Below are 27,347 nucleotides of genomic sequence, written 5' to 3'. Positions count from 1 at the left end.
TATCCATGAAATATTTGTAAAAATTGAATTATTGTGTATATTTTAGACGTAAAAAAGTTGCTTTTGTTAAATATGTATTTCGTATCATGTCTATTTTCGTATCATGTCTTAATTTGCTTGTAAAATGACTTGTAGTTCTGAAAAACCCTCATTAAACGAAAATCCCCTACGTCATTGATCGCAGAAAGGGGCAAAAAAGCATTAGGAGCCTATTTTATACTTCATGCTTCTTCCTCCGTGCTGTGCGTTGAAACCGGTTAGTGACTAAGCTGACAAAGCATAGCCGCACCACGCAAAACCCAATGGTCCGGTTTCACATTGGGATCACAATTTAGCAACAACGCTATGACAAAGTTAGTACTGTGGCCCGTCGTGGAAAGCGTACCGCGCCGTTCGGCCGTCTTGTATACCGGACAGCGGTACGTGTGCCGCGGAACAAAATCGTCTTTTTTCATCGGTTTCAGCAGAATCTAAAAGAGCAAATATGAATTTAGCGGCAGGAAAACCTTACCATCTTAAGCAGTACTCACGTATGGCACGGTATCAAACAGGACGCGTGGTATAGACTCCTGCAGATCCCATCCTGCCCTTTTCCCTATCCCATGTGGTGCCTTCCAAAAACAATCCATACACGTACACCCCATCGTCCGGCGGTTCCGTGATGTCCGCTTCCCGCAACACTTCATTATCGAACACTAGCAGATCGATCGGTATGACGTACTTGCGGGCAAAGTTTTGCTGTGCGCCGGTCAAAAATGCCTGGGTGAAGAAAAAGCCCGACACCCAGAATGTGAAAGTAGTAGACTACTTACGTTACGTTAATGTTTTAGAAAATCAAGAATTGGTTACAGTAATTTAATGAAACTTAAAAACAAAATCAAACAGTTTCCAATTTTTTACAAACCTTTAAATCCTCAAGAATCTACCATTGTCAATTGAATGTGGAAATCCAATGGAAATTTAGCCAATTAGTAGAATGAAACATAATCAATTTTTGTTTAAAATTTTTTGAACCAGGTTTGGCAATTTAACCTAATTTTACATTACCTTCATTTGCAGCAAATGCTAATGGTGGGTATTTTGGGAATGAAGCATTAAATTCAGATAATAAAGTTACTTAACATTGAAAAGTAAATTGTTTTAAAGTTCCAGTGTGTGTCAGTCAAGGCAGTTTAAATGTATTTCACCTATATTTACTAATCAGTGAGGTACTGTGGGAATTAACCAGAAGAATACCTGGCATACTTACGGTACGATCCTTCAGTTTGCATCCGATAAGAAAATGGCGTTACTGACTACAGATGTACTACACCTAACAACCGACATACCTGTGTCTTGAGCGTATTGGCCAACAAAGTGTCCGTTCTCTCGTTCTCCAGCACCTGCGCCGTGTAGAACTTTGCTAGAAGCGTATTCAAACACCGACGATCCCAATCATCCGTTACACGGCCACCGTAGTTACACTCTCCGGTTAGGTAGCGTAGTGCCACATACGGTACTTCTTCATACTCGTCCAAAAACATTCGCAACTGCCTCAAGCTGATGCTCAGATCGGTCTCGTTAAACTCGTACGGTATGTTCCAACCGATCGGACCAAACTGGCGCCGCTCCTGCACGACACCGTGGAAGAAGCACAGACAGAACAGGAGCTTTTTGAAGTTGGCCGATTGTTTGCACGCCTCGAACCATTCGACGTTGGATATTGGATCGCTCATGAACGAGCGCGACACGTTCATGCGTAGACCTTTCGGTGGTTCGTTGGTAATCTTGATTCCATTTTGTAGTACCACCACCGGGAAGTGTTCCGTCGGATAGCAGGTTAGCCAGAGCCGAAAGTCGGGATGCGTTGTGTCCGGTTGGAAGCTTTCGCAGAATTTCGTCGTCGGCATCTAGCGTCGGCATCCAGCTCTGGGCGAGGTGACAGTTTTGCAGCAGAACCCAATTGCCGAACTTGGTACCTTCGTCGATCATTTTCTTTGCGATAGGTCCCTGACCCTGTCCAAGCGATAGTGAGAAGAGCCGATTTGCCCCCAGACCCTGGGCGTCAGCAAATTTTATCAGCGTGGCCATCGGATCGGTACCCGGTGTTAGCACGAAGATCAATGGCACACAACAGTTCGATTCGTCGTACGATGCAGCCAAATTGAAGGCCGGAGGTTCCACGTATTTCGGTTCCATTGTTTCTGGAATTGATTGCTTGATTGATTGGAACAGTCAGTCTACAGTAATCAAATCTCCGATATCCTATAGGGTAACTGTTCACCTACCTGCCACATATAACTCGATCGTGGGAACCAACTTATCCGCCCGGAAACATCGAAGTACCAGGAGCTTCTGGAACGCTGTCACCGTGGAATTCCACGGCTCCGGAATGGATGCCTCATGTGGTGTATCATCGTCAAAGTACCGCTTCCAGTTCTGAACCACATGTTCCTTCAGCGGGGCGAAATCTTCAAACGACAGATCTCATCCCAATTTTTGTCCGGCAGCCAAACGGCTGGCGGGTAGGGATCAAGATTGTCCAATCCAACACCTCCGGTAAGCAAAAACATCAGCTCGGGCGACCCGAGCTGGCCGGCATCCTGCTGCAGATTGTAGCAATAGCGAGAACAGTATCTTGTCCTTTTCAAACAGGCTGCGGCAGATATTCTCGTAAAGGCTGTACGTAAAGTAGGTCCTAAGTTCCTCCAAGCGGGCTGGTACCTCATCCACCTTCTCGGTATTGTCGATAGTCGCGGTAAAGAGGTTTACGAACCAGTTCAGGCTGTACTGATACATCGGATCGATGCAGGCCAAGTCGGCAATCGTGAAGAACAGCACCGTCGAGTGGGACGACGGGCCGCATCGATCTGACGTTCGGTCCCCTCGGCAACGATTTGCTTCTCGTTGATCTCGTTGGCCAGCGTTTTCGACGAGCTTAGGACCGATACACCGTTTTCTTCCTCGAGAATGTTACCCTCGGACGAGAGGACCTGCAGGATCTTGTCTTCGATCTCCTGCAGCTGCCGCTTGTTCTCCGCCCCTTGCACGATCAATGCGTTCTTTTCCGTCTCGAGTTCGGACCGTTCGCGCGCCACTGTTATCGAAAGCAGCTGATCCTGCAGTCCAGTCTGGGTGATCATGAAGTTGAGTAGCGTCACCTTCACCGCTATTTCCGGTAAGTAATGGGGACTACGGAGTTTTGTTGTGATGTAAAATTTAAACGAATCATGGTACTCTATGATTGAGTCACCCAGCTTGATACACATTGTTCCCCCCCTGTCGGAAGATTTGTTTTAACAGCATCGGTTCCAGCATTGGTTCGATCTCTTCACCGACATTCTCCAGTAGCACTGGTAGACCAAACTGTATGGCGTTCTCCAGTACGCGTGTATAGTCAGGGTGTGAGAGACGTATTATACAAATACGGTTCGCCTTCTCCATATTGCGTACCCATGTGTTAGCCTGCCCTTGGGGATCGATCATCAGAGGCCAGCGTCGAGCATTGCTAAAAAGAGGAAAAAGAGCACACATTACACTTCACATCTCGAGTCTTACCATCGCATCGATACAAAAACACGATCGCTATTCTCTAATTATTCCCAAAGCCCCTGGTCAATTCTTACTGAATGATGATAGCACTCTCCACCGAAAATGCATCACTTGGCAAACCGAAGATGTTCCACGCCCGAATATCGACCGGGTTTCCCAGTACGTTCACGAGCTGGAAGTCCTGGGAACAGATGGTTCCACGATCCGTACACCGTTCGATCCACTGTTCGATCTGCTGTGCCCGGAACTGCATCGTGAAGGGTCCCAAGTACGCAACGATACCAGATGCAATCAACACGTCATCGGTGAGCGTGTCGTAGATTAGTGCCAGCGTTTCTGCCGCCGTCTGCCAGCGATCCTTCTCACCACCCAGACCGGTAATGATCTCCGTAGCGCGTTGCAGCTTCTTCATACACAGCTCTACATTTGCTTGCAGCTTTGCATGTTGAGTAATCTGTTCGTCCAGCTTACGTTTGAGATCCGCAAGATTTTCCTCGACGATACGTAGCTGTTCCAGCTTTGCATTCAGTATCGTCATAGCGGACTAGGAGAAATAATACACAATAGTTTGTTAATGGATGCTAATGTGGTGTAGTGAGATAACCGGAAAAAGAACTCAAGAACCTACATTATAACTCGCTTGAGCTTCGGCTAATGCTGCTTTCTTGAGTGCTATCTCCTTTGCTACCTTATCGTACTTTGCAATCGCAATGACCCATTTGCACAATCCTTCCGCAGCCGTCGACGCCGCCTTCACCTTCTCCGGATCAAAGTTTTCGTTGGTAAAGACACGCTCCTCAAGCATCTGTATTACCTTCAGAGGAATATCATCCTTCTCGAAGTTTAGCACCGCATCGATATCGTAACCTTCCACCGTCCGATATAGTGACCCGAGCAGTGTCCACAACAGATTGACGTCTTTTTCATTTCGTTGATTGGCTGCAAAGAAGCGTGAAGGAATTTGTTTACGACGACTGAAACTTGTTAGGAAAGCAAATCCTGCACTATTTGACAGTTCTACAAAGTACTACTGTAACTATTTCGCATGTATATACAGGCAGTCCCCGTGATACGCGGTTTTTGAAAATTTGACAGCTGAGCTAGTTTATAGCACAAAATCTAAGCAAAATGCTCAAAATTGGTCAAAAATACCTTTTTTTCTCACATAAAACATTTCTTTCTAACTTATATTAATGTAATGTTTCTAAAAATCGCCTGATTCGTCGAATAATTTAGGTTCGGAGCAGGAAGTCGACTCTGTGACTTTGAAGTATAAACGAAATTGCACCAGGATTCGACTTACGCGGAAGGTTCGACTTACGCTTTCCAAGGTTTCTTTTCGAGGTGCAGTGGAGGATCAATCCGCTTGGAGGCCCAGGGCGGAATTATAGTTGGGGCCTCTAATTTTAAAAACGATGAAGGAGGGGGGAGGGGGGCATTGAGGCCCTTGAAATGTGACAAAGTGAAAAGCGCAGTAAGAAGGGGCCTACTCCGCCTACCGTTTGATCCGCCGCTGGACCGCCCCTAATCATCTTCTTCAAATGGTCCGCTAGGGCCATCATCATCTTCGAAAACAATATCGGAACCGGCTATATCACCACCAACACCAGTTACCACTGTATCTGTGTATCCATTTTTTCGAAGATATAAAGTCTATAAGCTGGACCTACAATCCAGCTTCGAATAAGTAAAAATCAAGAAAGCCAGAAATGGTATTCCAAGAATCATGAGGTTGTAATATGAAATGGAAAAGAGAGTTCTAATGATTGCAATATGGTTTCATTCTATGACAATGCTAGCTATGTCGTAGTACACTGACAGATTGTGTCGGTTATAACATCATTACCGGCTTGCAAACTTGCAAAAATTGTGGCAATCGGAATTCTAAACACAATACTCCTCCACAATACTGTTCCGAAAAACGCAGGCAGGTCATTTTCACGGTACAATCGGTGAGAGAAAAGAATACCACTCCACGAGTATCGCAATGGCAATAGCTGGCGAATATTACGGAAGTGAAAACAAGAATGGTTTCTATTCTAGCATCTAACGGTAGGATCATTTACAAACAGATTAAAAAAATGGAAATATGAAATATAAAAATCTTTAACTCGAAAATCCCGTTCGAGAAAGAGAATACATGAATAGGTTGAAGTGAAAGGGAATATAACGGTTTATACAAGACAGGACCACGGAAAAATTTCATTTGGACCACCAAACCTCCGTACGCAGCATTGACTATCCCACGGGTAAATAAAGTAAAAAAAATAGAAATGGTAGGCTTCAACATCCTAAAGATGTCGTGCCGATAAAGAAGAAGGAGTTTGAATACACTGCATACTTCTCTTGCGTAGCCCGATACGTAGCCCGATACGTACGCGTAGCGTAGGGCCGATATAGCTAGTCAATTAGAAACAAATGTTTTATATAATCAAGGAAGATATTTTCGATAATTTTTTTACCTTTTTAATTAGATTTTGTGCTACAGCACAATATATAAATTAACTCTGCTCTTAATTCCCGGAGTACCTTTGTACCTTTTACTACTTCACAAGTTTTTTGGGGCCCCCGACACGGCGAGGCCCTAGGCGACCGCCTAAACCGCTTAACGTTTGAACCGCCACTTATAAAAACAATCTTAGCATACGAGTATAGAAAATATACACATTCTGTAATTACTTAATACACATTCTGTATGTGAATAATGTTTTTATATCCCATGAAGAACTAATTAGTTGTACTCGAAACCCGATAATAAGGTCGGAAGAATTTGCATGTATATAAACCTTTGACGACATTGAAATATAATCATTCAGAAGTTTACAATCGAAGCAACCATCGAAGCAACCAACCATAGCTAATATAAACCTTTAGCAACATTGAAATATAACATTACTATCCAAGCAACCATCTATCCAAGCAGCTTACATGATGGTGTTGAGTGAAGTACCTGAAGGATTCGTGTTGATTCCACGGATTCCCGCTGGATTCGTTTACAAGGGCGTACTTCATCTGAAGGACGCGTATGTAAAGAATTTCGATTGCGCTGCCGGAGATGTTTCACCGGTGCAAGAGAAACTTTTCGTACACGACGGCGACAATGAATTGGTGGGAACGATAACGTTGATGCGGCAAGTCGTGCATGATGTTGCGATTGAAGATCCCACGACTACTTCCGACTGTTTATTTTCAGAATATTTCAAATGTTGTGAACGTTGCAAGGCCTGTTTGAATTGGCTGTCAATCGAGTGCTGCTGTCCAAAGTGTGGCAACGAAACACAAAAGAAGGAGCCTTTGGCAAAATCTATTCTGCCAACCCGCTTTAAAGACGATGGAAGTTCCCAATCGTGTTGTTCCCAGTCGTGTCGATTGTGCCACATTTGCGAAATTCGTTGTATCGATTGCGCATACCAAATGAGCCTGAAATATGAGTCCACATCGACCAGCTCTTTCAACTCTTTCAGCTGTGTTCCTCGTCAGATTATATCTGCAATCGCTCCAACGACGACCGCAAAGGCCAGACCTGTTACCCGTCGTCCATGGCGTACCGGTCGTCCATTCCACGGTCCCAAACCCGCCTCCGTTATACTGGGTTCGACTAAAGAGAAAAGTACGAAAGAGAAGCAACAGACGAATGACAACGACGGAAATGACAACGACGAATCTACTAACCAGCCGACTGCCGATGGCAAAGATCGTGTCAGTGACAGTGTACCCGTTTCGCGGAAAAAAACGGTCGGCTTCCGTACGGATGATCCTGCACAAGGGGATCACAAGCAGAAACCAACGCTTCACCAACGGAAAGATGTCAAATCCAAAGCTCCCGGAGTACGTGGTGGAGTATCGAACCATGGGAAAGGTGACGCCACCTCCAGGGCAGCTACTGGACCGGGTTCGAAAAATGTTACCCAAAAAGGAGGACCCGGGAAGAAGGCGAGTGCCGGTGGGCCGGAGGCTACGAACACTAGACCGGGTTCGAAAATTGTGACCCAAAAAGGAGGACCCGGGAAGAAGACGAGTGCCGGTGGGCCGGGGGCTACGAACACTGGACCGGGTGCGAAAATTGTGACCCAAAAAGGAAGACCCGGGAAGAAGGCGAGTGTCGGTGGGCCGGAGGCTACAAACACTAAAGTTCGCATATCGGTCACGAACGCTAAAGGGTCTGGAGCTGCAGCGAACGGAAGCAAACCTACTGGAAAGGGCAGCAAAAAGTAAAACACACCACAACAGTTAGTGTTTCGTTTTGAAGCCCCGATGCCGTCAGATGGCGATACTGTTCGGTTTGTTGGATATTTCTCCAACATGTCCGGCTAATCGCAGCTTTTCTTATACACCTATTTCTTTATACACATATTTCGTTATCTTGTATCGTACCTTTGGAACTAAAAATAGAAATTCGCGTATTCTCGGATAAAAAAATAATATTTTACAACGAATTAGTGAAATGGCAAATATCACACATGTACTTTGTTACACCAATCAAGTAAATCTGGAATGTATTAATAAAAGATGAAATTAAAGATACTAAAAACAAAGTACTGCATGATGATTTTTTCATTAAATAATGTAATAGTTATTTTTCTGCATGATTCCATTTTTAAGAAGCATTTGTGCTACAGATTACAGCTACAGTTAAACAAACACGGCTTTAGATTCGACACATTTAGTTGCCAGCAGTTTCAGCAGTAGTAATTGTGGAGGGGAAAGATAATTTCTCGGATAGTGCATAATTTCGTAGTGGAAATTAACGTGAACCTCGTGACAATTAAAAAGGGTACGGTGACACATGTTGCCATTATGTCATCGCTTTGCACTCGTCAACAATTAAATGATGCAATAATGAGTTGGACTGCACCCTTTAGTAATATTTTTTCATTTTCTTAAGAGAAGGTGAATTAGTATTGAAGTTGTCGAATAGTTGAAATTAATAAAAGTGTGTTTTAAATCACATCTGTTTCAACGAGAACATATATCTTCACTGTACTATACCTATGATGCATAGCTAATTTTTTACTGAAAATGTTTGGCAATTATGCAAGTCAAGCGAAGACAGCTAAGGCTTTAATAAAGTTATAACAAATTATCTTACCTGGTTTTTTACATAAATTTCAATTTTAATGGTAATTTCTTTACATTCTGTTTGTTAAATTTTGTTCTAAATTCCGTGGTAACCTAACCTTACAGTAAACTTTCTTATATTTATATTTATATTGCAAGTTGTTTTCTCTTCTTTTAGCTTCTTTTCATACTTTATGAGCCATTGTTTTGTTAATTGTGTAATGCTAAACTTTACAGTGATTTTTATTCTTTTGTTACATCGTTCCTCATCCGAAATGCTGTAGATTTTCTTTCTTGGTGAACTGAATTTACAAGTCCTATAATAAATTGTCTTTCTCTACATCTTAAAACACTAATATAACCGTATTAATAGTCTGAACAACAATTTCGTCAAAAATAAGTTGCAAACATTTTCCGATGAAAAACTGAACAATTTACACTCTCGCTCACCAAGTTTCTTCGAAAGGAAGAGGCAAATTTTGCATAGTGCAAAGTGCAAAGTGGAAATTTACTACTACACAAATTTTTTGGGGCCCCCGACAAGGCGAGGCCCTAGGCGACCGCCTACCGTTTGATCCGCCGCTGTACTCACTTTAATAGTTCTTTGACTCAAAACAATTTACCTTGCTCTTGCAATGGGGTATGATCCGAAGCAACTTGATGATCCTGACAACCTCATGTAGATGGTGACGCAGCGCAGAAAAGGAGGGGATTGAGTCCTCCAACGTTTGGGAAGATAACTAAACGTAAATTCTAGCTGTCACGAGAGTCTATCACTTTGACTTATAGAAGATGGTCCCCGAAATTTGGTCGACTTTGGTCATTAGCGACTTTGGTCATTATCATTCGTACTAGTATGGCAAGTTTGTCCGGGATTCCAACAGAGTTCATTGCGTCGTAACCGTTATCTGGCTAACCTGACTATCAAGGCTATGCTATCGTATGCGGCCTTGAAGTCATTGAAGAGATGGAAAGAATAGAGTTGCTGTTCCGTCATCTTCTCCAAGATCTGCCGCATAGTGAGAGCATCTGATCAGTGGTTGATTTCCCGTTTCGGTGGTTGATTCGGTGGTGGTGGTTGATTTCCCTGTGTGATAGTTTCCAACTACTATTCCTGGCGTAACGACCTAGTTAAAATGCGATGAATTTTGTTTTCTAGTGCTGCAACCTCAATTTTTTATCAGTCGGTGCCTGGTGCTTTATTATTGTTGAGTCGACGGAACGGTAGCAGTACACGTGTAGCTTATATTATGTTTTGCAACTCAAACCATTTTTAATAAGATATCCATGAAATATTTGTAAAAATTGAATTATTGTGTATATTTTAGACGTAAAAAAGTTGCTTTTGTTAAATATGTATTTCGTATCATGTCTATTTTCGTATCATGTCTTAATTTGCTTGTAAAATGACTTGTAGTTCTGAAAAACCCTCATTAAACGAAAATCCCCTACGTCATTGATCGCAGAAAGGGGCAAAAAAGCATTAGGAGCCTATTTTATACTTCATGCTTCTTCCTCCGTGCTGTGCGTTGAAACCGGTTAGTGACTAAGCTGACAAAGCATAGCCGCACCACGCAAAACCCAATGGTCCGGTTTCACATTGGGATCACAATTTAGCAACAACGCTATGACAAAGTTAGTACTGTGGCCCGTCGTGGAAAGCGTACCGCGCCGTTCGGCCGTCTTGTATACCGGACAGCGGTACGTGTGCCGCGGAACAAAATCGTCTTTTTTCATCGGTTTCAGCAGAATCTAAAAGAGCAAATATGAATTTAGCGGCAGGAAAACCTTACCATCTTAAGCAGTACTCACGTATGGCACGGTATCAAACAGGACGCGTGGTATAGACTCCTGCAGATCCCATCCTGCCCTATTCCCTATCCGATTATCGAACACTAGCAGATCGATCGGTATGACGTACTTGCGGGCAAAGTTTTGCTGTGCGCCGGTCAAAAATGCCTGGGTGAAGAAAAAGCCCGACACCCAGAATGTTGCTGGCGGGTCTTCGTCGTACCATTTTTGCAGGAATTCTAACCGCGCGATAAAGTCCGCAATGTACGAGCCGAGCGTTTTCAGGCTCGGGTTGGAACGCTTCGCCCAGACGGATGGGATCTTGCCGACCAGTATCGCGCTGACCACCTCTTCCACGGTTGGTGACATGGCGACAAGACCCTGCATGGCTTTGCGAGCCGTCTGGAGTCTACCCCGGATGCAGATGAGTAGATTGTTAAACGGTACCATCTCCTGCACCAGTACCGTATTCATGCTCTGCAGAAGATAAGGGAGTATCGTGTATATAACATTCCTGTAATCGAGAGAAATCTCAGTGCGAGAGCTGACGAGTTACCTGATGATAGTCGGTCGGATACTTCTCCAGTGCGGCGTCCCGATCAAACTCTGACGAAAGAAGCTTCAAAATGTTTGACGATACGCTAATCACAAGCTCGGCAGGAGTTTCCCTGAACACACCGGTTGATGTGTTCTGGCGAGAATAACATACTCAATTAGTAGACTACTTACGTTACGTTAATGTTTTAGAAAATCAAGAATTGGTTACAGTAATTTAATGAAACTCAAAAACAAAATCGAACAGTTTCCAATTTTTTACAAACCTTTAAATCCTCAAGAATCTACCATTGTCAATTGAATGTGGAAATCCAATGGAAATTTAGCCAATTCGTAGAATGAAACATAATCAATTTTTGTTTAAAATTTTTTGAACCAGGTTTGGCAATTTAACCTAATTTTACATTACCTTCATTTGCAGCAAATGCTAATGGTGGGTATTTTGGGAATGTAGCATTAAATTCAGATAATAAAGTTACTTAACATTGAAAAGTAAATTGTTTTAAAGTTCCAGTGTGTGTCAGTCAAGGCAGTTTAAATGTATTTCACCTATATTTACTAATCAGTGAGGTACTGTGGGAATTAACCAGAAGAATACCTGGCATACTTACGGTACGATCCTTCAGTTTGCATCCGATAAGAAAATGGCGTTACTGACTACAGATGTACTACACCTAACAACCGACATACCTGTGTCTTGAGCGTATTGGCCAACAAAGTGTCCGTTCTCTCGTTCTCCAGCACCTGCGCCGTGTAGAACTTTGCTAGAAGCGTATTCAAACACCGACGATCCCAATCATCCGTTACACGGCCACCGTAGTTACACTCTCCGGTTAGGTAGCGTAGTGCCACATACGGTACTTCTTCATACTCGTCCAAAAACATTCGCAACTGCCTCAAGCTGATGCTCAAATCGGTCTCGTTAAACTCGTACGGTATGTTCCAACCGATCGGACCAAACTGGCGCCGCTCCTGCACAACACCGTGGAAGAAGCACAGACTGAACAGGAGCTTTTTGAAGTTGGCCGATTGTTTGCACGCCTCGAACCATTCGACGTTGGATATTGGATCGCTCATGAACGAGCGCGACACGTTCATGCGTAGACCTTTCGGTGGTTCGTTGGTAATCTTGATTCCATTTTGTAGTACCACCACCGGGAAGTGTTCCGTCGGATAGGAGGTTAGCCAGAGCCGAAAGTCGGGATGCGTTGTGTCCGGTTGGAAGCTTTCGCAGAATTTCGTCGTCGGCATCTAGCGTCGGCATCCAGCTCTGGGCGAGGTGACAGTTTTGCAGCAGAACCCAATTGCCGAACTTGGTACCTTCGTCGATCATTTTGGTTGCGATAGGTCCCTGACCCTGTCCAAGCGATAGTGAGAAGAGCCGATTTGCCCCCAGACCCTGGGCGTCAGCAAATTTTATCAGCGTGGCCATCGGATCGGTACCCGGTGTTAGCACGAAGATCAATGGCACACAACAGTTCGATTCGTCGTACGATGCAGCCAAATTGAAGGCCGGAGGTTCCACGTATTTCGGTTCCATTGTTTCTGGAATTGATTGCTTGATTGATTGGAACAGTCAGTCTACAGTAATCAAATCTCCGATATCCTATAGGGTAACTGTTCACCTACCTGCCACATATAACTCGATCGTGGGAACCAACTTATCCGCCCGGAAACATCGAAGTACCAGCAGCTTCTGGAACGCTGTCACCGTGGAATTCCACGGCTCCGGAATGGATGCCTCATGTGGTGTATCGTCGTCAAAGTACCGCTTTCAGTTGTGAACCACATGTTCCTTCAGCGGGGCGAAATCTTCAAACGACAGATCTCATCCCAATTTTTGTCCGGCAGCCAAACGGCTGGCGGGTAGGGATCAAGATTGTCCAATCCAACACCTCCGGTAAGCAAAAACATCAGCTCGGGCGACCCGAGCTGGCCGGCATCCTGCTGCAGATTCGTAGCCAGCAATAGCGAGAACAGTATCTTGTCCTTTTCAAACAGGCTGCGGCAGATATTCTCGTAAAGGCTGTACGTAAAGTAGGTCCTAAGTTCCTCCAAGCGGGCTGGTACCTCATCCACCTTCTCGGTATTGTCGATAGTCGCGGTAAAGAGGTTTACGAACCAGTTCAGGCTGTACTGATACATCGGATTGATGCAGGCCAAGTCGGCAATCGTGAAGAACAGCACCGTCGAGTGGGACGACGGGCCGCATCGATCTGACGTTCGGTCCCCTCGGCAACGATTTGCTTCTCGTTGATCTCGTTGGCCAGCGTTTTCGACGAGCTTAGGACCGATACACCGTTTTCTTCCTCGAGAATGTTACCCTCGGACGAGAGGACCTGCAGGATCTTGTCTTCGATCTCCTGCAGCTGCCGCTTGTTCTCCGCCCCTTGCACGATCAATGCGTTCTTTTCCGTCTCGAGTTCGGACCGTTCGCGCGCCACTGTTATCGAAAGCAGCTGATCCTGCAGTCCAGTCTGGGTGATCATGAAGTTGAGTAGCGTCACCTTCACCGCTATTTCCGGCAAGTAATGGGGACTACGGAGTTTTGTTGTGATGTAAAATTTAAACGAATCATGGTACTCTATGATTGAGTCACCCAGCTTGATACACATTGTTCCCCCCCTGTCGGAAGATTTGTTTTAACAGCATCGGTTCCAGCATTGGTTCGATCTCTTCACCGACATTCTCCAGTAGCACTGGTAGACCAAACTGTATGGCGTTCTCCAGTACGCGTGTATAGTCAGGGTGTGAGAGACGTATTATACAAATACGGTTCGCCTTCTCCATATTGCGTATCCATGTGTTAGCCTGCCCTTGGGGATCGATCATCAGAGGCCAGCGTCGAGCATTGCTAAAAAGAGGAAAAAGAGCACACATTACACTTCACATCTCGAGTCTTACCATCGCATCGATACAAAAACACGATCGCTATTCTCTAATTATTCCCAAAGCCCCTGGTCAATTCTTACTGAATGATGATAGCACTCTCCACCGAAAATGCATCACTTGGCAAACCGAAGATGTTCCACGCCCGAATATCGACCGGGTTTCCCAGTACGTTCACGAGCTGGAAGTCCTGGGAACAGATGGTTCCACGATCCGTACACCGTTCGATCCACTGTTCGATCTGCTGTGCCCGGAACTGCATCGTGAAGGGTCCCAAGTACGCAACGATACCAGATGCAATCAACACGTCACCGGTGAGCGTGTCGTACATTAGTGCCAGCGTTTTTGCCGCCGTCTGCCAGCGATCCTTCTCACCACCCAGACCGGTAATGATCTCCGTAGCGCGTTGCAGCTTCTTCATACACAGCTCTACATTTGCTTGCAGCTTTGCATGTTGAGCAATCTGTTCGTCCAGCTTACGTTGGAGATCCGCAAGATTTTCCTCGACGATACGTAGCTGTTCCAGCTTTGCATTCAGTATCGTCATAGCGGACTAGGAGAAATAATACACAATAGTTTGTTAATGGATGCTAATGTGGTGTAGTGAGACAACCGGAAAAAGAACTCAAGAACCTTCATCATAACTCGCTTGAGCTTCGGCTAATGCTGCTTTCTTGGGTGCTATCTCCTTTGCTACCTTATCGTACTTTGCAATCGCAATGACCCATTTGCACAATCCTTCCGCAGCCGTCGACGCCGCCTTCACCTTCTCCGGATCAAAGTTTTCGTTGGTAAAGACACGCTCCTCAAGCTTCTGTATTACCTTCAGAGGAATATCATCCTTCTTGAAGTTTAGCACCGCATCGATATTGTTGTAAATGCGTTTGTTTTGATAACGCTTACGCCCTACAACAGCCGTCTGCTGTTGTAGAGCTTCGAGAGCAGAAACGACGGTGGGACAGTGCCCACCATTATTATAGCGGCGGTTGCGATGACGCCCTGGGAAAAAAGGGATAAATAGAGCCGAAGGACGCGCCCTCGGTCTCTTTTAACCGCGACTGTTTGCCGAAAAAAAGCACTAATTTTGTGATTCTTCTGTAACTAAAGATATCGTACGGAATTAAATTTGGACTTTCGCGGCATTCTCAACAGATATCGTAACCTTCCACCGTCCGATATAGTGACCCGAGCAGTGTCCACAACAGATTGACGTCTTTTTCATTTCGTTGATTGGCTGCAAAGAAGCGTGAAGGAATTTGTTTACGACGACTGAAACTTGTTAGGAAAGCAAATCCTGCACTATTTGACAGTTCTACAAAGGACTACTGTAACTATTTCGCATGTATATACAGGCAGTCGTCGTGATACGCGGTTCCTCTTATACACGGATTCGGAGATACGCGGTTTTTGAAAATTTGACAGCTGAGCTAGTTTATAGCACAAAATCTAAGCAAAATGCTCAAAATTGGTCAAAAATACCTTTTTTCTCACATAAAACATTTCTTTCTAACTTATATTAATGTAATGTTTCTAAAAATCGCCTGATTCGTCGAATAATTTAGGTTTGGAGCAGGAAGTCGACTCTGTGACTTTGAAGTATAAACGAAATTGCACCAGGATTCGACTTACGCGGAAGGTTCGACTTACGCTTTCGAAGGTTTCTTTTCGAGGTGCAGTGGAGGATCAATCCGCTTGGAGGCCCAGGGCGGAATTATAGTTGGGGCCTCTAATTTTAAAAACGATGAAGGAGGGGGGGGGGGGGGCATTGAGGCCCTTGAAATGTGACAAAGTGAAAAGCGCAGTAAGAAGGGGCCTACTCCGCCTACCGTTTGATCCGCCGCTGGACCGCCCCTAATCATCTTCTTCAAATGGTCCGCTAGGGCCATCATCATCTTCGAAAACAATATCGGAACCGGCTATATCACCACCAACACCAGTTACCACTGTATCTGTGTATCCATTTTTTCGAAGATATAAAGTCTATAAGCTGGACCTACAATCCAGCTTCGAATAAGTAAAAATCAAGAAAGCCAGAAATGGTATTCCAAGAATCATGAGGTTGTAATATGAAATGGAAAAGAGAGTTCTAATGATTGCAATATGGTTTCATTCTATGACAATGCTAGCTATGTCGTAGTACACTGACAGATTGTGTCGGTTATAACATCATTACCGGCTTGCAAACTTGCAAAAATTGTGGCAATCGGAATTCTAAACACAATACTCCTCCACAATACTGTTCCGAAAAACGCAGGCAGGTCATTTTCACGGTACAATCGGTGAGAGAAAAGAATACCACTCCACGAGTATCGCAATGGCAATAGCTGGCGAATATTACGGAAGTGAAAACAAGAATGGTTTCTATTCTAGCATCTAACGGTAGGATCATTTACAAACAGATTAAAAAAAATGAAAATATGAAATATAAAAATCTTTAACTCGAAAATCCCGTTCAAGAAAGAGAATACATGAATAGGTTGAAGTGAAAGGGAATATAAGGGTTTCAAGGGGCGGCCAGATGGTGTATTGGTAGCGCAGTCGGTTTGTACAAGACAGGACCACGGAAAAATTTCATTTGGACCACCAAACCTCCGTACGCAGCATTGACTATCCCACGGGTAAATAAAGTAAAAAAAATAGAAATGGTAGGCTTCAACATCCTAAAGATGTCGTGCCGATAAAGAAGAAGGAGTTTGAATACACTGCATACTTCTCTTGCGTAGCCGTGTAACCGGGCCGATATAGCTAGTCAATTAGAAACAAATGTTTTATATAATCAAGGAAGATATTTTCGATATTTTTTTTACCTTTTTAATTAGATTTTGTGCTACAGCACAATTTATAAATTAACTCTGCTCTTAATTCCCGGAGTACCTTTGTACCTTTTACTACTTCACAAATTTTTTGGGGCCCCCGACACGGCGAGGCCCTAGGCGACCGCCTAAACCGCTTAACGTTTGAACCGCCACTTATAAAAACAATCTTAGCATACGAGTATAGAAAATATACACATTCTGTAATTACTTAATACACATTCTGTATGTGAATAATGTTTTTATATCCCATGAAGAACTAATTAGTTGTACTCGAAACCCGATAATAAGGTCGGAAGAATTTGCATGTATATAAACCTTTGACGACATTGAAATATAATCATTCAGAAGTTTACAATCGAAGCAACCATCGAAGCAACCAACCATAGCTAATATAAACCTTTAGCAACATTGAAATATAACATTACTATCCAAGCAACCATCTATCCAAGCAGCTTACATGATGGTGTTGAGTGAAGTACCTGAAGGATTCGTGTTGATTCCACGGATTCCCGCTGGATTCGTTTACAAGGGCGTACTTCATCTGAAGGACGCGTATGTAAAGAATTTCGATTGCGCTGCCGGAGATGGTTCACCGGTGCAAGAGCAACTTTTTGTACACGACGCCGACAATGAAGTGGTGGGAACGATAACGTTGATGCGGCAAGTCGTGCATGATGTTGCGATTGAAGATCCCACGACTACTTCCGACTGTTTATTTTCGCAATATTTCAAATGTTGTGAACGTTGCAAGGCCTGTTTGAAGTGGCTGTCAATCGAGTGCTCCTCCCCAAAGTGTGGCGACAAAACTCAAAAGGATGAACCTTTGGCAAAATCAATTCTGCCAACCTGCTTCAACGACCCGTCCGAATTGGGGCCGGCACCCAATGGAAAAACGCCATCTATCTACGGTTTGGACACAATGGAAGTTCCGAATCGTGTCGATGGAAGTTCCCAATCGTGTTGTTCCCGATCGTGTCGATTGTGCCACATTTGCGAAATTCGTTGTATCGATTGCGCATACCAAATGAGCCTGAAGGATGAGTCCAAATCGTCCAGCTCTTTCAGCTCTTTCAGCTGTGTTCCTCATCAGATTATATCTGCAATCGCTCCAACGACCAGACCTGTTACCCGTCGTCCGTGGCGTACCGGTCGTCCATCCCACGGTCCCAAACACGACTCCGTTAAACTGGGTTCGACTAAAGGGAAAAGTACGAATGAGATGCAACAGACGAATCTAAATGGAAATGACAACGACGAATCTACCAACCAGCCGACTGCCGATGGCAAAGATCGGGTCAGTGATAGTGTACCCGTTTCGCGGAAAAAAACGGTCGGCTTCCGTACGGATGATCCTGCACAAGGGGATCATAAGCAGAAACCAACGCTTCACCAACGGAAAGACGTAAAATCCAAAGCTCCCGGAGTACGTGGTGGAGTATCGAACCATGGGAAAGGTGACGCCACCTCCAGGGCAGCTACTGGACCGGGTTCGAAAATTGTGACCCAAAAAGGAGGACCCGGGAAGAAGACGAGTGCCGGTGGGCCGGGGGCTACGAACACTGGACCGGGTGCGAAAATTGTGACCCAAAAAGGAGGACCCGGGAAGAAGGCGAGTGCCGGTGGGCTGGAGGCTACGAACACTAGACCGGGTTCGAAAATTGTGACCCAAAAAGGAGGACCCGGGAAGAAGACGAGTGCCGGTGGGCCGGGGGCTACGAACACTGGACCGGGTGCGAAAAATATGACCCAAAAAGGAGGACCCGGGAAGAAGACGAGTGCCGGTGGGCCGGAGGCTACGAACACTAAAGTTCGCATATCGGTCACGAACGCTAAAGGGTCTGGAGCTGCAGCGAAGGGAAGCAAACCTGCTGGAAAGGGCAACAAAAAGTAAACCACACCACAACAGTTAGTGTTTCGTTTTGAAGCCTCGATGCCGTCAGATGGCGATACTGTTCGGTTTGTTGGATATTTCTCCAACATGTCCGGCTAATCGCAGCTTTTCTTATACACCTATTTCTTTATACACATATTTCGTTATCTTGTTTCGTACCTTTGGAACTAAAAATAGAAATTCGCGTATTCTCGGATAAAAAAATAATATTTTACAACGAATTAGTGAAATGGCAAATATCACACATGTACTTTGTTACACTAGTCAAGTAAATCTGGAATGTATTAATAAAAGATGAAATTAAAGATACTAAAAACAAAATACTGCATGATGATTTTTTCATTAAATAATGTAATAGTTATTTTTCTGCATGGTTCTATTTTTAAGAAGCATTTGTGCTACAGATTACAGCTACAGTAAAGCTAAACACGGCTTTAGATTCGGCACATTCAGTTGCCAGCAGTTTCAGCAGTAGTGAATGTGGAGGGGAAAGATAATTTCACGGATAGTGCATAATTTCGTAGTGGAAATTAACTTCTTTTAGCTTCTTTTTATACTTTATGAGTTATTGTTTTGTTATTTGTGTAATGCTAAACTTTACAGTGATTTTTATTTTTTTGTTACATCGTTCCTTATTCGAAATGCTGTAGATTTTCTTTCTTGGTGAACTGAATTTACAAGTCCTATAATAAATTGTCTTTCTCAACATCTTAAAACACTAATCTAACCGTATTAATAGTCTGAACAACAATTTCGTCAAAAATAAGTGGCAAACATTTTCCGATGGAAAACTGAACAATTTACACTCTCGCTCACCAAGTTTCTTTGAAAGGAAGAAGCAAATTTTGCATAGTGCAAAGTGCAAAGTGGAAAGTTACTACTACACAAATACGCCGACACGGCGAGGCCCTAGGCGACCGCCTACACCGCCTACCGTTTGATCCGCCGCTGTACTCACTTTAATAGTTCTTTGACTCAAATCAATTTACCTTGCTCTTGCAATGGGGTATGATCCGAAGCCACTTGATGATCCTGACAACCCCATGTAGATGGTGACGCAGCGCAGAAAAGGAGGGGATTGAGTCCTCCAACGTTTGGGAAGATAACTAAACGTAAATTCTAGCTGTCACGAGAGTCTATCACTTTGACTTATAGAAGATGGTCCCCGAAATTTGGTCGACTTTGGTCATTAGCGACTTTGGTCATTATCATTCGTACTAGTATGGCAAGTTTGTCCGGGATTCCAACAGAGTTCATTGCGTCGTAACCGTTATCTGGCTAACCTGACTATCAAGGCTATGCTATCGTATGCGGCCTTGAAGTCATTGAAGAGATGGAAAGAATAGAGTTGCTGTTCCGTCATCTTCTCCAAGATCTGCCGCATAGTGAGAGCATAGTGGTTGATTTCCCTGTGTGATAGTTTCCAACTACTATTCCTGGCGTAACGACCTAGTTAAAATGCGATGAATTTTGTTTTCTAGTGCTGCAACCTCAATTTTTTATCAGTCGGTACCTGATGCTTTATTATTGTTGAGTCGACGGAACGGTAGCAGTACACGTGTAGCTTATATTATGTTTTGCAACTCAAACCATTTTTAATAAGATATCCATGAAGTATTTGTAAAAATTGAATTATTTTGTAACGTAGACGTAAAATAGTTGCTTTTGTTAAATATGTATATCGTGCTATTTTCGTATCATGTCTTAATTTGCTTGTAAAATGACTTGTAATTCTGAAAAACCCTCATTAAACGAAAATCCCCTACGTCATTGATCGCAGAAAGGGGCAAAAAAGCATTAGGAGCCTATTTTATACTTCATGCTTCTTCCTCCGTGCTGTGCGTTGAAACCGGTTAGTGACTAAGCTGACAAGGCATAGCCGCACCACGCAAAACCCAATGGTCCGGTTTCACATTGGGATCACAATTTAGCAACAACGCTATGACAAAGTTAGTACTGTGGCCCGTCGTGGAAAGCGTACCGCGCCGTTCGGCCGTCTTGTATACCGGACAGCGGTACGTGTGCCGCGGAACAAAATCGTCTTTTTTCATCGGTTTCAGCAGAATCTAAAAGAGCAAATATGAATTTAGCGGCAGGAAAACCTTACCATCTTAAGCAGTACTCACGTATGGCACGGTATCAAACAGGACGCGTGGTATAGACTCCTGCAGATCCCATCCTGCCCTTTTCCCTATCCCATGTGGTGCCTTCCAAAAACAATCCATACACGTACACCCCATCGTCCGGCGGTTCCGTGATGTCCGCTTCCCGCAACACTTCATTATCGAACACTAGCAGATCGATCGGTATGACGTACTTGCGGGCAAAGTTTTGCTGTGCGCCGGTCAAAAATGCCTGGGTGAAGAAAAGGCCCGACACCCAGAATGTTGCTGGCGGGCCTTCGTCGTACCATTTTTGCAGGAATTCTAACCGCGCGATAAAGTCCGCAATGTACGAGCCGAGCGTTTTCAGGCTCGGGTAGGAACGCTTCGCCCAGACGGATGGGATCTTGCCGACCGGTATCGCGCTGACCACCTCTTCCACGGTTGGTGACAAGGCGGCAAGACCCTGCATGGCTTTGCGAGCCGTCTGGAGTCTACCCCGGATGCAGATGAGTAGATTGTTGAACGGTACCATCTCCTGCACCAGTACCGTATTCATGCTCTGCAGAAGATAAGGGAGTATCGTGTATATAACATTCCTGTAATCGAGAGAAATCTCAGTGCGAGAGCTGACGAGTTACCTGATGATAGTCGGTCGGATACTTCTCCAGTGCGGCGTCCCGATCAAACTCTGGCGGAAGAAGCTTCAAAATGTTTGACGATACGCTTATCACAAGCTCGGCAGGAGTTTCCCTGAACACACCGGTTGATGTGTTCTGTGCGAGAATAACATACTCAATTAGTAGACTACTTACGTTACGTTAATGTTTTAGAAAATCAAGAATTGGTTACAGTAATTTAATGAAACTTAAAAACAAAATCAAACAGTTTCCAATTTTTTACAAACCTTTAAATCCTCAAGAATCTACCATTGTCAATTGAATGTGGAAATCCAATGGAAATTTAGCCAATTAGTAGAATGAAACATAATCAATTTTTGTTTAAAATTTTTTGAACCAGGTTTGGCAATTTAACCTAATTTTACATTACCTTCATTTGCAGCAAATGCTAATGGTGGGTATTTTGGGAATGTAGCATTAAATTCAGATAATAAAGTTACTTAACATTGAAAAGTAAATTGTTTTAAAGTTCCAGTGTGTGTCAGTCAAGGCAGTTTAAATGTATTTCACCTATATTTACTAATCAGTGAGGTACTGTGGGAATTAACCAGAAGAATACCTGGCATACTTACGGTACGATCCTTCAGTTTGCATCCGATAAGAAAATGGCGTTACTGACTACAGATGTACTACACCTAACAACCGACATACCTGTGTCTTGAGCGTATTGGCCAACAAAGTGTCCGTTCTCTCGTTCTCCAGCACCTGCGCCGTGTAGAACTTTGCTAGAAGCGTATTCAAACACCGACGATCCCAATCATCCGTTACACGGCCACCGTAGTTACACTCTCCGGTTAGGTAGCGTAGTGCCACATACGGTACTTCTTCATACTCGTCCAAAAACATTCGCAACTGCCTCAAGCTGATGCTCAGATCGGTCTCGTTAAACTCGTACGGTATGTTCCAACCGATCGGACCAAACTGGCGCCGCTCCTGCACGACACCGTGGAAGAAGCACAGACTGAACAGGAGCTTTTTGAAGTTGGCCGATTGTTTGCACGCCTCGAACCATTCGACGTTGGATATTGGATCGCTCATGAACGAGCGCGACACGTTCATGCGTAGACCTTTCGGTGGTTCGTTGGTAATCTTGATTCCATTTTGTAGTACCACCACCGGGAAGTGTTCCGTCGGATAGGAGGTTAGCCAGAGCCGAAAGTCGGGATGCGTTGTGTCCGGTTGGAAGCTTTCGCAGATCTTCGTCGTCGGCATCTAGCGTCGGCATCCAGCTCTGGGCGAGGTGACAGTTTTGCAGCAGAACCCAATTGCTGAACTTGGTACCTTCGTCGATCATTTTGGTTGCGATAGGTCCCTGACCCTGTCCGAGCGATAGTGAGAAGAGCCGATTTGCCCCCAGACCCTGGGCGTCAGCAAATTTTATCAGCGTGGCCATCGGATCGGTACCCGGTGTTAGCACGAAGATCAATGGCACACAACAGTTCGATTCGTCGTACGATGCAGCCAAATTGAAGGCCGGAGGTTCCACGTATTTCGGTTCCATTGTTTCTGGAATTGATTGCTTGATTGATTGGAACAGTCAGTCTACAATAATCAAATCTCCGATATCCTATAGGGTAACTGTTCACCTACCTGCCACATATAACTCGATCGTGGGAACCAACTTATCCGTCCGGAAACAGCGAAGTACCAGCAGCTTCTGGAACGCTGTCACCGTGGAATTCCACGGCTCCGGAATGGATGCCTCATGTGGTGTATCGTCGTCAAAGTACCGCTTTCAGTTGTGAACCACATGTTCCTTCAGCGGGGCGAAATCTTCAAACGACAGATCTCATCCCAATTTTTGTCCGGCAGCCAAACGGCTGGCGGGTAGGGATCAAGATTGTCCAATCCAACACCTCCGGTAAGCAAAAACATCAGCTCGGGCGACCCGAGCTGGCCGGCATCCTGCTGCAGATTCGTAGCCAGCAATAGCGAGAACAGTATCTTGTCCTTTTCAAACAGGCTGCGGCAGATATTCTCGTAAAGGCTGTACGTAAAGTAGGTCCTAAGTTCCTCCAAGCGGGCTGGTACCTCATCCACCTTCTCGGTATTGTCGATAGTCGCGGTAAAGAGGTTTACGAACCAGTTCAGGCTGTACTGATACATCGGATTGATGCAGGCCAAGTCGGCAATCGTGAAGAACAGCACCGTCGAGTGGGACGACGGGCCGCATCGATCTGACGTTCGGTCCCCTCGGCAACGATTTGCTTCTCGTTGATCTCGTTGGCCAGCGTTTTCGACGAGCTTAGGACCGATACACCGTTTTCTTCCTCGAGAATGTTACCCTCGGACGAGAGGACCTGCAGGATCTTGTCTTCGATCTCCTGCAGCTGCCGCTTGTTCTCCGCCCCTTGCACGATCAATGCGTTCTTTTCCGTCTCGAGTTCGGACCGTTCGCGCGCCACTGTTATCGAAAGCAGCTGATCCTGCAGTCCAGTCTGGGTGATCATGAAGTTGAGTAGCGTCACCTTCACCGCTATTTCCGGCAAGTAATGGGGACTACGGAGTTTTGTTGTGATGTAAAATTTAAACGAATCATGGTACTCTATGATTGAGTCACCCAGCTTGATACACATTGTTCCCCCCCTGTCGGAAGATTTGTTTTAACAGCATCGGTTCCAGCATTGGTTCGATCTCTTCACCGACATTCTCCAGTAGCACTGGTAGACCAAACTGTATGGCGTTCTCCAGTACGCGTGTATAGTCAGGGTGTGAGAGACGTATTATACAAATACGGTTCGCCTTCTCCATATTGCGTACCCATGTGTTAGCCTGCCCTTGGGGATCGATCATCAGAGGCCAGCGTCGAGCATTGCTAAAAAGAGGAAAAAGAGCACACATTACACTTCACATCTCGAGTCTTACCATCGCATCGATACAAAAACACGATCGCTATTCTCTAATTATTCCCAAAGCCCCTGGTCAATTCTTACTGAATGATGATAGCACTCTCCACCGAAAATGCATCACTTGGCAAACCGAAGATGTTCCACGCCCGAATATCGACCGGGTTTCCCAGTACGTTCACGAGCTGGAAGTCCTGGGAACAGATGGTTCCACGATCCGTACACCGTTCGATCCACTGTTCGATCTGCTGTGCCCGGAACTGCATCGTGAAGGGTCCCAAGTACGCAACGATACCAGATGCAATCAACACGTCACCGGTGAGCGTGTCGTAGATTAGTACCAGCGTTTTTGCCGCCGTCTGCCAGCGATCCTTCTCACCACCCAGACCGGTAATGATCTCCGTAGCGCGTTGCAGCTTCTTCATACACAGCTCTACATTTGCTTGCAGCTTTGCATGTTGAGCAATCTGTTCGTCCAGCTTACGTTGGAGATCCGCAAGATTTTCCTCGACGATACGTAGCTGTTCCAGCTTTGCATTCAGTATCGTCATAGCGGACTAGGAGAAATAATACACAATAGTTTGTTAATGGATGCTAATGTGGTGTAGTGAGACAACCGGAAAAAGAACTCAAGAACCTTCATCATAACTCGCTTGAGCTTCGGCTAATGCTGCTTTCTTGGGTGCTATCTCCTTTGCTACCTTATCGTACTTTGCAATCGCAATGACCCATTTGCACAATCCTTCCGCAGCCGTCGACGCCGCCTTCACCTTCTCCGGATCAAAGTTTTCGTTGGTAAAGACACGCTCCTCAAGCTTCTGTATTACCTTCAGAGGAATATCATCCTTCTTGAAGTTTAGCACCGCATCGATATTGTTGTAAATGCGTTTGTTTTGATAACGCTTACGCCCTACAACAGCCGTCTGCTGTTGTAGAGCTTCGAGAGCAGAAACGACGGTGGGACAGTGCCCACCATTATTATAGCGGCGGTTGCGATGACGCCCTGGGAAAAAAGGGATAAATAGAGCCGAAGGACGCGCCCTCGGTCTCTTTTAACCGCGACTGTTTGCCGAAAAAAAGCACTAATTTTGTGATTCTTCTGTAACTAAAGATATCGTACGGAATTAAATTTGGACTTTCGCGGCATTCTCAACAGATATCGTAACCTTCCACCGTCCGATATAGTGACCCGAGCAGTGTCCACAACAGATTGACGTCTTTTTCATTTCGTTGATTGGCTGCAAAGAAGCGTGAAGGAATTTGTTTACGACGACTGAAACTTGTTAGGAAAGCAAATCCTGCACTATTTGACAGTTCTACAAAGGACTACTGTAACTATTTCGCATGTATATACAGGCAGTCGTCGTGATACGCGGTTCCTCTTATACACGGATTCGGAGATACGCGGTTTTTGAAAATTTGACAGCTGAGCTAGTTTATAGCACAAAATCTAAGCAAAATGCTCAAAATTGGTCAAAAATACCTTTTTTTCTCACATAAAACATTTCTTTCTAACTTATATTAATGTAATGTTTCTAAAAATCGCCTGATTCGTCGAATAATTTAGGTTTGGAGCAGGAAGTCGACTCTGTGACTTTGAAGTATAAACGAAATTGCACCAGGATTCGACTTACGCGGAAGGTTCGACTTACGCTTTCGAAGGTTTCTTTTCGAGGTGCAGTGGAGGATCAATCCGCTTGGAGGCCCAGGGCGGAATTATAGTTGGGGCCTCTAATTTTAAAAACGATGAAGGAGGGGGGGGGGGGGGGGGCATTGAGGCCCTTGAAATGTGACAAAGTGAAAAGCGCAGTAAGAAGGGGCCTACTCCGCCTACCGTTTGATCCGCCGCTGGACCGCCCCTAATCATCTTCTTCAAATGGTCCGCTAGGGCCATCATCATCTTCGAAAACAATATCGGAACCGGCTATATCACCACCAACACCAGTTACCACTGTATCTGTGTATCCATTTTTTCGAAGATATAAAGTCTATAAGCTGGACCTACAATCCAGCTTCGAATAAGTAAAAATCAAGAAAGCCAGAAATGGTATTCCAAGAATCATGAGGTTGTAATATGAAATGGAAAAGAGAGTTCTAATGATTGCAATATGGTTTCATTCTATGACAATGCTAGCTATGTCGTAGTACACTGACAGATTGTGTCGGTTATAACATCATTACCGGCTTGCAAACTTGCAAAAATTGTGGCAATCGGAATTCTAAACACAATACTCCTCCACAATACTGTTCCGAAAAACGCAGGCAGGTCATTTTCACGGTACAATCGGTGAGAGAAAAGAATACCACTCCACGAGTATCGCAATGGCAATAGCTGGCGAATATTACGGAAGTGAAAACAAGAATGGTTTCTATTCTAGCATCTAACGGTAGGATCATTTACAAACAGATTAAAAAAAATGAAAATATGAAATATAAAAATCTTTAACTCGAAAATCCCGTTCAAGAAAGAGAATACATGAATAGGTTGAAGTGAAAGGGAATATAAGGGTTTCAAGGGGCGGCCAGATGGTGTATTGGTAGCGCAGTCGGTTTGTACAAGACAGGACCACGGAAAAATTTCATTTGGACCACCAAACCTCCGTACGCAGCATTGACTATCCCACGGGTAAATAAAGTAAAAAAAATAGAAATGGTAGGCTTCAACATCCTAAAGATGTCGTGCCGATAAAGAAGAAGGAGTTTGAATACACTGCATACTTCTCTTGCGTAGCCGTGTAACCGGGCCGATATAGCTAGTCAATTAGAAACAAATGTTTTATATAATCAAGGAAGATATTTTCGATATTTTTTTTTACCTTTTTAATTAGATTTTGTGCTACAGCACAATTTATAAATTAACTCTGCTCTTAATTCCCGGAGTACCTTTGTACCTTTTACTACTTCACAAATTTTTTGGGGCCCCCGACACGGCGAGGCCCTAGGCGACCGCCTAAACCGCTTAACGTTTGAACCGCCACTTATAAAAACAATCTTAGCATACGAGTATAGAAAATATACACATTCTGTAATTACTTAATACACATTCTGTATGTGAATAATGTTTTTATATCCCATGAAGAACTAATTAGTTGTACTCGAAACCCGATAATAAGGTCGGAAGAATTTGCATGTATATAAACCTTTGACGACATTGAAATATAATCATTCAGAAGTTTACAATCGAAGCA

The 27,347-nt window shown here is 44.4% G+C and overlaps 3 pseudogenes; all 3 read right to left on the bottom strand.

Annotated features, from left to right (window-relative positions):
- Positions 1-119: 119 nt before the first annotated feature.
- Positions 120-9,607, bottom strand: LOC128296988 (dynein axonemal heavy chain 7-like; annotated as a pseudogene).
- Positions 9,557-19,915, bottom strand: LOC128296976 (dynein axonemal heavy chain 7-like; annotated as a pseudogene).
- Positions 19,916-20,156: 241 nt separating this feature from the next.
- On the bottom strand, positions 20,157-24,426 carry LOC128297650 (dynein axonemal heavy chain 7-like; annotated as a pseudogene).
- Between the last annotated feature and the right edge of the window lie 2,921 nt (positions 24,427-27,347).

The sequence above is a fragment of the Anopheles moucheti genome, chromosome 2, assembly GCF_943734755.1.
Source record: "Anopheles moucheti chromosome 2, idAnoMoucSN_F20_07, whole genome shotgun sequence".
Classification (NCBI taxonomy): Eukaryota; Metazoa; Arthropoda; class Insecta; order Diptera; family Culicidae; genus Anopheles; species Anopheles moucheti.
The sequence above is the reverse complement of the archived record's forward strand: the minus strand, read 5'-3'. Positions and strand labels throughout refer to the sequence as shown.